Source organism: Protopterus annectens, chromosome 1.part0 (assembly GCF_019279795.1).
Source record: "Protopterus annectens isolate FY-2018-M chromosome 1.part0, PAN1.0, whole genome shotgun sequence".
Classification (NCBI taxonomy): domain Eukaryota; kingdom Metazoa; phylum Chordata; order Ceratodontiformes; family Protopteridae; genus Protopterus; species Protopterus annectens.
In genome coordinates this window covers 594,771,956-594,786,672 of record NC_056725.1, presented here as the reverse complement: position 1 = coordinate 594,786,672, position 14,717 = coordinate 594,771,956, and positions in this window count along the sequence as shown.

Here is a 14,717-nt window from a genome sequence, read left to right as displayed (position 1 = left end):
TCTTTGAAGGTGAGTGACATCAGCAGCAGTGCTAAAGGAGGGGTAAGGGAAGTGTAGTAAGTGTGAATAACCACAAAATCAGGTGTCTACAAAGACACACACACTCTCTCACATAAACACACACATTTTCACAGTTGCCAGGACCAGGACTAGAACTCCTACCTAACTAGTTTGCTGCACTATAGTATTACACAGTTATCGCAAGCGTCACAGAGCTTATATGTTGGAAAGCTGTCTAAAGGTATCTTTGAAGGTGAGTGACATCAGCAGCAGTGCAGAAGGTGGGGTAAGGGAATTTTAGTGTGTGTGAATGGCCTCAACCGCATTCATCTAGAAACATACACTCACACCCAACATAATATTTGACAGGACTGAGATTACAACTGCTACATGGATACTTATTTGGACTGTAGTGTTACACAGTTATCACAAGCACCACTGAGACTATAGGGCTGGGGGCTAACCAAAGGTATTTCTACAGTGAATGACATCAGCACATCATGTGATATGGACCAATAGGTTGTGTACTGTGTGGGAAAGGCCTCATAATGGGATTCTCTCTGCCACTGTCTGTCTTTCTCTTCCACACGTCTCTGTGTGTGTATCTTTGACATATTATATTATGTTGGCCTTAGATATGTGTGAGTATTCCTATCCAATGTGTGTGTGTGAAGTATCAGTGGTGTACAATTTGGTGTGTGTGTGTGTGTGTGTGTGTGTGTGTGCACAGACAGCTGCAAATATCCAATATCTGTAGTCCACTGTGTTGAGAGACATGGGCTTCATTTCTCTAAGTTTAGGAGCATGCCCAGCATGACCTTCTATATTGAGTGTGTGTATCCATTCCAAGGGAGGTTGGACTCCATTTCAGGGTTTTGTTTGATAGAGCTACACCTAGCAAACTGTTTCTGCAGGATATCTGCAGATAGGTTACCAGTATGGAGACACAATGGGCATAACATATGGAGGATACTTGTAACTATTGCTGTCTGTGCTGCTTATGTGACATGTTTGGTTGTAGCATAGATTTTCTGAGATATGTACTGTTTTACACTGTGATGTATCATGTCATCAACTACTGACAGTTATCATAGGGAAATACAGCGTGAAGGAAGTTGAGACCAACATTCTGAGGCATGTAGACTACACATTCCGGCACACACCTGCCATTGTTAAGGGGTAGCTACAGACAACAGACTCCTGGTTCTGTGTAAATCGTGCAGCACCTTGTTAGTATGCTGGCTGGGAATCCCCTCCTTGTGCTTTTCTCAACTGCATGAAATGGCCATATCCTGCTGGGGCCATAACTCTCAGCTGTACAGATACACCCAGGTTATCCAGAGGCAGAACTCATATATCTGGTCAGTTTACCTTCACATTGTGGTTTACAAGCAGTTTTGTGGCTATTCATTCATGGGTTTCCAGTCAGGGAGTAGTATGGATGGACATTAGAGTTTCAGACTTCACACACTCCATGACATCCATGTTTCTACACCCCCAACCTCGTTATTATCTCCTCTTCCTAACATTATGTAAACAATATCTCAGAGGTATCCCTACAGTTGGGCCTTTATCCCAATAGTATTTATGGCCTGGTCCACAGTCCTTGCAGTAGGACATGAGGAGGCATGCTACCGACATTTGTCGACATGGCCTTGCATTTGTTTCTGTTTACTGTGTTAGGTTGTTAGTTGGGACCCCCTGGCATTCTGTTCTTTGGGACTATGGGTAAGGCACGGGCCTTTGCCAGAGGACTGTCGGCCATTTGAGAGTGCTGCAGGCCATCTGTTACTGCATTTCTATGTGGGATTGTGGGGGGGGGGTGCACACCTGCATACTTTAAACATTTGCAATGACTGTACTGGTATTCCGGTTACTCTGTTGGGTTCCATTTCATATTGTATTGTGACCTATCATGCAGAATGGAGGCATATCAGTAGAGTACACATGTTAGATCTTAATGGCATAAATTTCACTTTCAATAGACTTGTTACCCTTCAGAACTAGAATGCAACTGCCAGACCTGTTGTAATATGTCTGTGTAGGTCTGGTGGGGGGGCTGTTCACCATTGCCATCATTTGGGGGCCTTATCCCGGCCTTTCTTTATGGTCATCTACACCTGTCCTGCTGGGTGAGGTTGGTGGTGGGTATGTGACCCTCACTGACATCCGTGTGTGTGACCTATTGACACCCACAGTTATTTGGGCATCACATGTACTGCGGTGAGGGTTGTCACATTCTGTAGTGCTGCCTAGTATGTTGACACCAGTATTTGTTGTGAATTTCCTGCTGTCCCATATAGCTGTCTGCTGCTGTCCCATTCAGCCACCCAATTCCCTTGCATGCTTGCATCCATATCATACATACAAGTATGAGAACATACTACTCCATTCAGTAATTGATAGGGAGGGTGACATTGTTGCTGGGCCAGTATTGAGGACAGTGCTGGAGGGCTGACTATGTCGATACATGTAGTACACTCCCTATACATGGTAAAGCACAGGTAGTGTCATGTTTGGCATCCCTTTTACTGTATGTGCAAGTCAGAGAGAGAGGTATCAGTCCCTGGGTCCCTACAGTGTCAGTGTGTGTGCTATGCATTGCCTCTTTGCAAGGCCTGGGCATACTGGGCATGCCTCCTTCTGCAGACAGGGGCAGGCTCAGGATGTTCCTCCTCCGAGTCCCTCTGTGCCTGTGCTGGCCTTGGCAATGGTGGGGGGCTGTGTGGCCCTGCCCCCTGCTGTTCCTGCTGCAGCTGTTTCCGCAGGACCATGTTGTGTAGCATGACACATACTATGAACATTTGTGTACATGTAGCTGGAGAGTACTGCAAGGCTCCACCAGATATGTCAAGGCAGAGTAACCATGACTTGAGCATCCCAAACACACGCTCTACAATGATTCTGGTTTGTGCGTGTGCCTCATTATGGTGCTCTTGTTCGGGTGTGTGTGCATTTCTGATGGGTGTCATCGGCCATGGCTCCAGTGCATAGCCAGCATCCCCCACTAGATGGCCATATGGGATGCCCCCACTGACAAATGCCTGATACAGCTGTGAGCAAGGCCAGATGTAGGAGTCGTGATAGCTTCCAGGGCTGCCAGCACACAGATTCATAAGAATGGCCTGGGCATCGCACACAACCTGGCAGTTGATGGAGAGGAAGCCCTTGCAGTTTACGTAGACCCTACTCCGCTCACTGGGTGGTGTTTTGATGTGGATGTGCATGCAGTCTATAGCACCAATTACCTCAGGGTATTCTGCTATACGGTGGAAGAGATGCATACTTCTGGTGAACGCCTCACGGGTGGTGGGGAAATAAATGTGCTCATTGGCATGTGGTGTCATGGCATCCAGGAACTGGTGGAGTACCCTGGATGCTGATGCCTGTGAGACCCCCATGATATCCCCAGTTGGTCTTTGGAAGGTATCTGTGGCTAGTATTCTTAAGCCCAGACATACCTTGGTATCCACTGGGATGGGTTTCCCTCTATTAGTTCTGTGTGAGGCCTGGGCGGCACAGATCAACGATTTGCTGTAGAATGTCCCTGTCCACCCTATAACACTCCACTATCTCCAGCTCATGTAGGCCCTGGTAGGTTACCCTGGGTCTGTACATTCTTCTCCTCCTCCTCACTGTGGGTTGGTTGCCAGCATTCTCCTCCTCACCACCCTCAGTCTCTAGCACATATTGATGGAGTAAAGCAGCAGCAGCCTCGAACATGTTTAGTTAGTTTTGCCAGTTAAAAATCCCCCGTCTGTGTACACCGGTGGTGTAGAGTTTGTGGGAAAAAACAGTCTGTAGGGTGTTTGCATAGTTTATAGTAGTGTGCTGGGCTGCCGCATGTGTTATTGGTTGATTCTGACACATTCCACCTGCCAGCTATGCTAGTTCTCCTTGATTGCCTTCCTACTGCTGTTAGCCCAAAAAACAGTCTGAAAGATGTTTCCATAGTTTATAGTAGTGTGCTGGGCTGCTGTATGTGTATTTGGCTGATTCTGATAAATTCCACCTGCCAGCTATGCTAGTTCTCCTTGATTGCCTTCCTACTGCTGTTTCCCCTTCCCAGTTCCTCCCTATTTAAGCCCCGAGGCGTGCCGCTCATACCCAGTGCTCAAATGTAAACAGTGCTGCCATTTCCTCTTTTTTTTTTTTTTTTGTTTAAAACCCGGTGTGCAGCATGCACACCTGTTTAGGCTATGTACACACTGCTCAGGCACATCTGACACACCCCTGTCCTTAGCTGTGCTTAGCTAAGGGCAAACACGGGCCACAGAACTCCAATGAGTTTACAGCAAACATGACACACCCCCTTATGAAGTCATTCAGCTCTTACACTTGCACTGTTGTGTTGCTGCACCTACATGGTTAGGTACAAGCTGACACGTTGAAGAAATTTGTGGTTCAGTATAACTCCCCTCATTTGCATACCCCAGTGTGTAGGTCGTTAGTTACTGCACTAAAACAGACCCTTTCCCCTTGACAACCAGTGCTCCCTGGTAATGTTTACATTCTGCATGCCACTGACTATTATGGCAAAATGTAGAATTAACTTAAAATTGACTTTTCTCATTTTTTTTTTTTTTATTTTCGGCATGATCCCGTTTGCACCCCACTGCCCTAAGTTTAAACGTCCAAGATCGGCCAAAAAAAAGTTTAATTTAAAAAAAAATAAACTGTTTTTAATACCAATGGCTTTATATTTGGCCATTGGCATATGTATTAAACATAATACATGCTTTTACATGAGCTGTCATGCCTCCGTTTTGTCAGATGCAGAAATGAATTTGGTTACTAGCTGAATACACTTCTGCACTGACACTGTTCTTACACGGAGTCCGTGCAGCTTGGTGAATCACAAAATCACCTAATTTGCACGGTTTTCACCAGCAAATGAGGTGATTTGCATATTTGCCGGTTTTCCGTGCAGGAACAGTGTAGGAGCTCCTGCACGGAAAATGGCCACCACAGTGTAGGGCCGCTCGTGCACGCGAAAACAGCCCTGTCCTGAATCGCATGGTGGCCATTTTCCATGCAGGAGCTCCTACACTGTTCCTGCATGGAAATTCCGGCTTGCTGAATCCCGGGGAATATTTCTGTTACAGTACTCTGTAGGAAGTTTTTAAAATCTGCCAACTCATTACACTTCCAAAACATATGCTCCCAGTTACCTCATTTCTCTCCATCACACCTCCAACATTTGCTATCCACCTGAGGAAAAATTCTTTGAAGTCTGCTTGGGGTATAAAAATATCTATGCAAATGCTTCCAAGCAAAGATCCTAAACTTTCTGGACTTGATTGCATACTTGTGAGAGATACATATGTCTTTCCATTGTTTTCTTGAAAATTGCTTTTCCAGTCTCTCTTCCCAATTTTTTCTAACATTCTCTGACTAATTCTTATAGTTATCATGCAATATTTTGTATGCCCTACTAAGTATCCTTTTTTAACAGCTTTTTCTGGTCTAGGTTTAACTAAAAACTCCACCAGAGCAGGTCTTTCACTTATGATTCCCCTATCCCTTTCTCTTTGCATATACTCTGATATCAATCTCTGGTAGAGAAGGCAGTCTCTAGACTACAGTATAAACATCTTCCTAGCCTCACCCTACTCTATTACCATTCCATCTATAGTTATTTACTCCCAATACCTTGGTTCCTTTGCCAGTTTTCTGCAGTAAATTCCAGGCCCCTCTTGTCTATTTTTGTACACATACTTAGAGTCATCCCTACTGGCAAAATCTTCTTTCTCCATTCGTATGTTGACTTAGATCTTACAGTACAGTCTCCTACTTTATGAATATAATATTGTGTATGGTTGCTATTAATTTCCTTAAGGGTCTGCATCCAAAAGCCCCATTATCTCCTTATTTCTTGAACTTCCCCACTGCTTCATCATCAACCCTTTCCTCTTTGAATTATAACCTTCTGTTTGTGTCACACACCCACACACGCACACACACACACACACACACACACACACACACATATATATATATATATATATAATACACACACACACACACAAGCCTATATATATATATATATATATATATATATATATATATATATATACACACACATAGACACACACACACACACACACACACACACACACACTACTTAGCTGTGCAGCTTTAAAATATTTATTTATATTATTTAACATTTGTTTACCAGGAAAGTCTGACTGGTACAGAGCCCATTTTCAGTGGAGACCTGGGGAGAAATGCTGTAGATGCATGTCTTTGGAATGTGGGAAGAAACTGGAGCACCCAGAGGAAACCTACGTGAATGCATGGAGGACATGCAGACTCCATACTAAAGGCACCCCAGCCAGGAACTGAACCCGAGAACCTCCTGCTGTGAGGCAACAGCAGTAACCTTTGCATCATCTGCTTCTCAACATTCCTTGATTGCTGGAATATATTTACTCCTCTTCTATCTCGTGTACAATATCCCTTCAAATCAGGTAATCCTAAACCACCTTGTTCTATTGGAAGGATCAAATTATTCCATTTAACTCTTGCCCTATTCTCCTCCCAGATAAATTCCTTCATTTTATTAATTATTGTCCAAATTTCCTCTGGATGATAAAAAAAATATTCCTGGTCTGTATATAAAACTAAAGGGGCTAAAAAGGTTTTCATTGCTTGTATCTTACTATTCATATCTATAAACAAAAGCTCCCAAGTTTCTCAGTTTTTGTATTGTGTTTTGTTTAGTCTTTTCCCACATATCCCTACCTGCCATAATAGAAGCCTTTTTAATCTATACACCTAAATATTTCATCTTACCATGTCCCCATAAATATTGGTATTGCTGAACCTATTCATGTGAGAATATAGAATTAATGGCTATATTACCTTTGTTTTAATTTTATATCCAAAAAAGTCTTGAAACTGTCTCAAAATGTTCCACAACACTGAGATGTCCTTTTCTGGATTTATCAGGTATAAAATAATATCATCGGTAAATAAAGCCAACTTTTCTTGATTACCATATCAATTATATCCTTGGATTCCTGGGTCTCTTATTTTCTTTACCAATTGCTCAAAATACAATTCAAATAACAAGGGGAAAGAAGACACCCTCTGCCTGGTTCCTCTTTTCAAACACAACTTATCAGGGAGGAAACCGTCCATTTTAATTTTCACCTCTGATCTGTCATATAGCCTCCTAATTAACCTTATTTTTTTTCCAATAAACATCTTTATTAAATTACCATGTATGACATAGGCAATCTTATATTCATATACATAGAAAACAAACAACGACACCACTTTAGTTGAAAACAGTATACATCACAGACACACCACTGACATAACTGTAGTTGCAAACATTATATATCACTTATAATCTATCCAGTCATTGTCAGTTAAGCATTATATGGCTCATTCAAATCCTGCCTCTTAAACCTCATTCCTTTTCTGCATATATTGTTCCCACAATTCCTATTTTTTTCTATGTAGTTTTCTCCATCCCTTTTCTAAATAACCCACTTCCAGTTGTTTTGTCTGTTACTATACTCACTACTTCTAGTAAAGTTGGTCTAGACTTTGATTTTCATTTTCTAGTAATTGCTTTTGTGGCAGCCACCATAATTAGACTCAACAAGGCTTTACTATCTCTAAACAATTCCAATTCTGTATCATAGCTCAAAAAAAAAATCATCTCCCCAGTCAATCCAATCCACACACCCAGCATCTCTGACAGAGCTGTTTACAGGGAATCCATAAATCTGCCAGCTCATTACACTCCCAAGAAATATGTTCCTAGCTACCTCTTTCTTGTCTGTCACACTTCCAACATTTGGTATCCACTTGAGGAAAAATTCTTTTGAGTCTACCTGGGGTATAAAAATACCTATGTAAACACTTCCAGGCAAAGATCCTAAACCTTCTAGACTTTGTTGCATATTTGGGAGATATACATATATCCCCCCATTGTCTCTTTGTGAATTGTTTATACAATTTCTCTTCCCAATCCTTTCTAAGCTCCTCTGATTGATTCTTATAATTATCATGCAATATTTTATACGCTCTATGAATTATTCCTTTTTTAATGGCAACCTCTGTTCTAGATTCTATTAAAAACTCTACTAGTGCTGGTCTTTCATTTAGGCCCCTCCTATTTCTTTCTTTTTGCCTATACTCTGATATCAATCCTTGATAGGGAAGGCAATCTCTAACCTGTAGTCCAAATAAATTCTTGGCCTCTTCCCATTCTATTACCTTTCCCTTTCTAGTTATTTGTCCCCAATACCTTGGTTCATTTGCCAGTTTTCTCCAATAAATTATAGCCCCCTCCTGCCTATTATCTGTATCCCTAACCACAGTCATCCCTGTCAGCAGAATCTCTTTTCTCCATTTTTTTGCTGGTTTAGTCTTAGAATACTCCCAGCTATTTTATGAATACTCTATATGATTTTTGTTATTCTTCTTAAGAGTCTGCATCCAAAATTCCAATCTCTCCTTATTTCTTGAGCTTCCCCCTATATCATTATCATTATTTCTTTCCACTTTGAATTATAGCTTTCTGCTTGTGTGATGTATAAGAGCCTTAAATGTGTTGCTATAAAAAAAACATCAAATTGGGTAATCCTAGTCTGCCTTGTTCTATTGGAAGAATCACCTTATCCCACTTGACTCTTGCTGTTTTCCCTTCCCAGATAAAATCCTTCAACTCTTTTTTAATTGCTATCCATAGCTTCTCCTCTGGTTGATAAAAATATGCCTGACCTGTGTATAAGACTAAAGGGACTAAAAACATTTTAATTGCTTGCATCTTAGTTTCCATATCCATATAGCAAAGCTTCCAGCCTCTCGTTTTTTGTATTATCTTCTGTTTAGTCTTTTTCCCACATATCCTTAGCTGCCATAACAGAGTCATTTCTAATCCATACTCCTAAATACTTCATTTTATCATGTCCCCATAAATATGGATATTGTTGGACCAATTTGTGTGTGGGTACATAATTTGCAGCTATTGCCTTTGTTTTAGCTTCATTCATTTTGTATCCTGAGAAGATTTGAAACTGTCTTATAATGTTCCACAACACTGTAATGTCCCTTTCTGATTTTGTCATGTGTAAAATAGGTTTACCTTCAAAATGTTGAATGCTAAATGGTTGAATGCAATATACTGAATGATCAAAATGTTGAAATAAAATTAGTCTAAACTCACAATGTCGAAATTATCGAATTTGCCCATTTCTGCACTGTAGTACGATATCGGAGTTGGTATAAGTAGGGGTGTGTGGTGGGTACAGGGGGGCATAGCCCCCTGCAAAATAGTAGAGGTAATCTCATTGCTTTTTCAATTAAATGATTTTAGACATTTTGATCATTCAATGTTTTGGGTTTAGATGTTATTTTTCAACCAAATGAACATTATACATTATGGCATTTAACATTTTGAAGGTAAACCTATAAAATAATATCATCTGCAAACACAGCCAGCTTTTCCTGACTACCAAACCAAATATATCCTTGAATTTCTGAGTCCCTTATTTTCTTTGCCAATTTTTCCTAAATATAATGTAAACAAAGGGGAAAGTGGACAACCCTGCCTGGTTCCTCTACTCAAGAGCATGTTATCAGAGAGGGCCACACCCACTTTAATTTTCACCTTGATCCCTCATATATACTGCTGATCAACCTTATAATTGTATCAGGGAAAGGAAATTCTTTCATTGCCCTGCTCATGAAGTCCCAATCTACTCTGTCAAATGCTTTCTCTGCATCAAGACCCACCAATAACAGTGGTATTTTATTACAGTTTGCCTCACTCTGTATCATCAATGTTCTGTTAATATTGTCAAATGTTTCCCTCCCCTCCACAAAACCACACTGATCCATATCTATCAATTTTGGTATCATGTTTGCCATTCTTTTAGCCAGTATAGACATAAACACTTTATAATCATGGTTTAGCATTGACATGGGCCTGTATGAAGCTGGATCTGATGGATCTTTACCCTGTTTAGGTATTACCACTACTACTGCCTTCTTACAGGATAGTGGTGCTTCTCCTCCTCTTAAAATACTGTTAAACAAAACCTTCCAGATTTTTATCAGTTTTTTCACTTCTAGCTTCCAAACTTCCACAGGAATACCATCTATTCACGGGGACGTTACTGTAGATTGGTGGTACATAGCCATTTTTATCTCATCTCTTCCTATCCTGTTATTAATTGATCCTCATCTACCTCTAACCTTGGCATATTTAGTTCTTCCATAAACATTTCCATTTGTACCTTTTCTTGATTTCCATATGTCTCTGCTTTATACAAACTTACATAAAATTTTTGAAATATTTCTAATACTTCTACAGGATCTCTTGTTATCTTATTTGTTATAGGCTCCCTAAGCTTGGTGACAGCCCTTTCCACTTTCTGTTGCCTGGGCTGTTGTGCTAACAGTTTTTGTGCTCTAGAATTATTATGAAAAAACAGTTGCTTAACAGCAATTTTTATAAACTCATGCATATCATCGAGGTAATCCCTTATTTTCTGTTTAGCATTCTGCAGTTGTTCCTGTTCTTGTTCTGAGAGATTCCCCCTATTTTGCAATACTTTAACATTTGTCAGTCCTTCTAAATAATTCTAGTTACTTCTTAGCCATATCTCCCTTTCCTTTATTTTCATCCTAGTTTTAAACTCCACTTAATTTTATCCCACTCCCTAGCTATATTTTCAGAGGAAATTTCTATCTTCTCCAGTAGCTCCTGAATTAATTCAAAACCCATTCCTTAACTTCCTCTATTTTCACCCGATATTTGGGAAAGCACCAGTGTCTCATTTTTATTTCATTACCTTGCATTTTCATGTTAGTTATTATTGGCACATGGTCTGAAATAGTTATTGGATGCATTTCAAGACTTTCAATTAAATGCACATGTTCTTGTGAGATATAAATTCTATCTAGCCTAGCCCAGTGTTTGTATCTTGGAGAATAATATGCAAATTCACTCAAAACTCCTAGTACTGAATTCACATTTTCTATGCCAAACATTTTCATAAAAGTATTCAAAAATCTACCCCCTTTGTATATTTTCCTTTCTAGGTCCCCCAGACACATCTTCACTGTTTCTAACCAAATCCCAGTCTCCAGCTAAAAGTAAAATTCCTTGCTGAAAGCTAATTATTTCTCCCAGAATTTTCTTAAGCTCCATTATAGCAATTTTAGGTGGAATGTAAATGCATGGCAGTATAATCTTCCTCCCTTGCCAGCAGCCCCTTCATACTATATATCTTCCATTATTGTCTTTTTTCCCCTATTCTATCACTATTGAAGCTCCTCTTACAATTGATATAAGTACTCGTCTTTTCCTTTACCCCAGATATTCTACTGAATAACCATACTGAAAAAACTTTTTTTATCAAATTTACATGTTCAGTTTTTTCCACGTGTCTCCTGTAGCATAGCTATTTGCACTCTACTTTTTTAATATAGTTCACTACTCTTTCTTTTTATAATTATCTGCAAGACCATTCAGAGTGAAAGACATTACGAAAAGCATAATTTTATTATATAGTTATTATCATCACCTTTTATGTATAACTGATTTTTTGTTAAATGTCTTGTTCCAACTTTTATGTTACATGCATAAACTGTTGGGCAGGTTGGTCTTTTATACAGTTGTTTCTTGTCATATCCATTTGTGCCTATGCCACATCTTATGTAACTTTTTTTTTTTGAAAGCCCTCAAGTAGAACAAACAAATCCCCCAATCCCCTGAAACCTATTAACTTAATAATAACACATAAAACTATATACGTCTTCAAATATTGAAGTTTTTGCTTCCTAATAGGAGCAAAATTTCTAAGTTGACAGCCACACAGACAGGCCAGCATTAACTAAAAAGAAAGGTTAGTCATGCTAAGATGCATGGTACAGCCTGTGCTATTAGTAAGTGCGTTATTTGATGTTGTCTATCTTTATACCTCTCCCAGCTGAGAAAACACTTGAATGCTTTCAGTAAACACTTTCTGCAAGCCATTTCTCTTTAACAAATTGTCTTCTAGTAACATGCAAACCCGATACGAAACTGCTAAGGGTTCCTTGTTTAACAGAAAATAGCCTTATAATATTCAATATTCTTTTTCATTTACATGCTTTGTAATAAACTTGTTACTGGATAATGGCTAGGGTGTTAACCCAGTCATTTTCCTATGGAAGCAAAAGCACACTGATTTTTCTTTTGTCATACTCTCTTAACCAGAGCTTTCCTCCCTCCCCATTTTTTTACACTGCAGTGCCTACATTTCTTAAAACTGAACAAAGAAAAAAAAACGCACCTGTTTATATTAGTATCCCCATTGCATTTCAAAAAAAAAACTGAGAAAACTTTACTTTAAGTCTAATTGGTTTTGTCTCATCTTCAAAGCCCTCCCAGCTAGGAAAACCCATGATTGCTTTCAGAGAACATTATGTCCTAGCCAATGTCTCTTTTTTTCTTTTCCCTCAGCCAATCACCTTCCACTAGACTGTCTCCAGTTACTATTTATCAGATTGTCTCCATGGAGACATGAGAACCAGCCAGCCAGTTTCTCTTTATCAGATTGTTTCTATGGAAACATGAAGACCAGCTGCAGAATTGCTACTAAGTATACATGCAGTTGCTAGAAAAAAAAGACTCATAATACTCAATATACTTTTTTCATTTACTTGCTTTCTCTTAAAACAAATCTAAGGTCTTTAATATAGTCATTTCCCCATTCAAGAAATAAAAAAGCACATTAATTTTAACTTTGTCATGTCTTTTTAACCAGGCTTTTTTTTTTACTTTGCATTGCCTATATTTCTCAAAATTGTACCAGAAGAAAGAGAGAACAGAGTAGAAAAGGAAAAACAACAGCACCTGATTACAATCTTTATTACACTTAAGAATAGCATGCAAAGAAAGCCATACACCACAAATACAGTACTATTAAGAAAAGAAAATGCTTTCTCCCCTGTCTTGTCCTCCCCAAAGCATTTTTCTGAACATTAATGACATGACATAGGGTATATAATTGAGTCCCACACAAATCCAAGAAATTTTGAAAAAGTCCAATATTTCCAGATTTTTTTGTTCTGTCATATTTCACAAATATATTTATTGCATTGTAATCCCACATTGAGTTACTGGTTGTATTACTGTTCTCCTCCATCACCCAAATCCTGTCTCTGCTTCATTTCCAACATATTCTTGATTCTTCTAGTCAATTCTTGTGCTACCTTCCTTCACTCCAACATTTTCCATTGAAATACCAGAAAAGGTTTCACAGGTAGTGTCTCTCTGTGGTCTTTCTTACCAGAAAAATAAGCAGCAGAATTTCCTTCTGTTTCACAGCTCACTTTTTGCTGTACAGACTTTTGTATTTCCTCTTTAGCATGCACTTCATCAAAAATGATTTTGTCCCTCCAGGGAAGAATACTTTAAAGACAGCTGAATACAACAGTTTGAATCTCACACCCATGTCTTGACATTCACTCAATAGTGGAATGAATGTACTCCTCCTCTGCCTAGTGTACAGCGAGTAATCAGTCTCCACAAACACTGTGCTATCTCCCACTTTTAGTATTTTGTCCTTTGCCACAGTTTTGTCATAATCAACTCCTTCTGCTGGTAGGATTGGCTCTTTACTATTAAAGGTGTAGGTTGCTTTCTTTTAGCTAGGTTTGGAGCACACACACAATGTGGCCTTTCAACTAACAGCTCCTGCTGTGGATTACCAGTCCAGTTGCTTATTTGTGCTTTCATAAAATTAATGCAGTCTGTTCCTTACAGCTTCTCTGGTGTAGCTAAAAATCTTAGGTTTTCCCTATGTGCTCTGTCCTCTAATTCTATTATTTCTTTGAAACATCTCTTCTTGAGCAGTCTCATATTCAGCCAGTCTTTTCTTCATTTCGACCGCTGATTTTTTGCAGTTTTATCATCTCATCCAAATATCTGTTTAAAGCTTCTTCCATTTTCCAGCCTTTTTTTGTTTGTGTTGATATACTCCATCAGTGTTTGGTTTAGTTTAACCGGGTCTGTATGCAGTTGTCTTATATCTTCCTGTAGGTTATTGGAAGTCAAGTCTGAAGGTTTCATAGCTTTTTACTGAACAGCTGCAGAACTTTCCCTAGTCTATGTTTCTTTCTCACTTTTTGTAGCATATTTTTTCCAGGTCTTCTGTATTTCTTTATTCCTGGCATACTTACCAGCCAGTTACTAAAATTTACCCATGAACGCAGGTCTACTGCCCTTCTGTGCTGCGTTTCTGTTTTCACACTGAGAGAGCAAGAAACAAGCTGTTAGTGGGCAGCAATCTTTGAGGTCCTCTAATTAACCTTATTATTGTGTCAGGAATGCAAATGTTTCCATTGCCCTACTGATAAAATCCCAGCTTACTCTGTCAAATGCTTTCTCTGCAATAAGAACCACCAACAACAGTGGTATTTTTTTACATTCTACTTCCCTCTGTTCTTTTAATGTTGTCTTCCTGCCACAAAACCACATTGATCCATATCTATCAATTTTGGCATTACCTTTGCCATTATTTTAGCCATTATAGATGCAAATACTTTATAATCATGATTTAGAATCAAAATGGGCCTATATGATGCTAGATCTGAGGTGTCTTTACCATCTTAAGTATTACCCTCTAAATAGTTTTTGTTATTTCTTAACTGTATGTTTTTTACTTTTATTTCTACCCTATTTTTAAACTCCACTTTCATTTTATCCT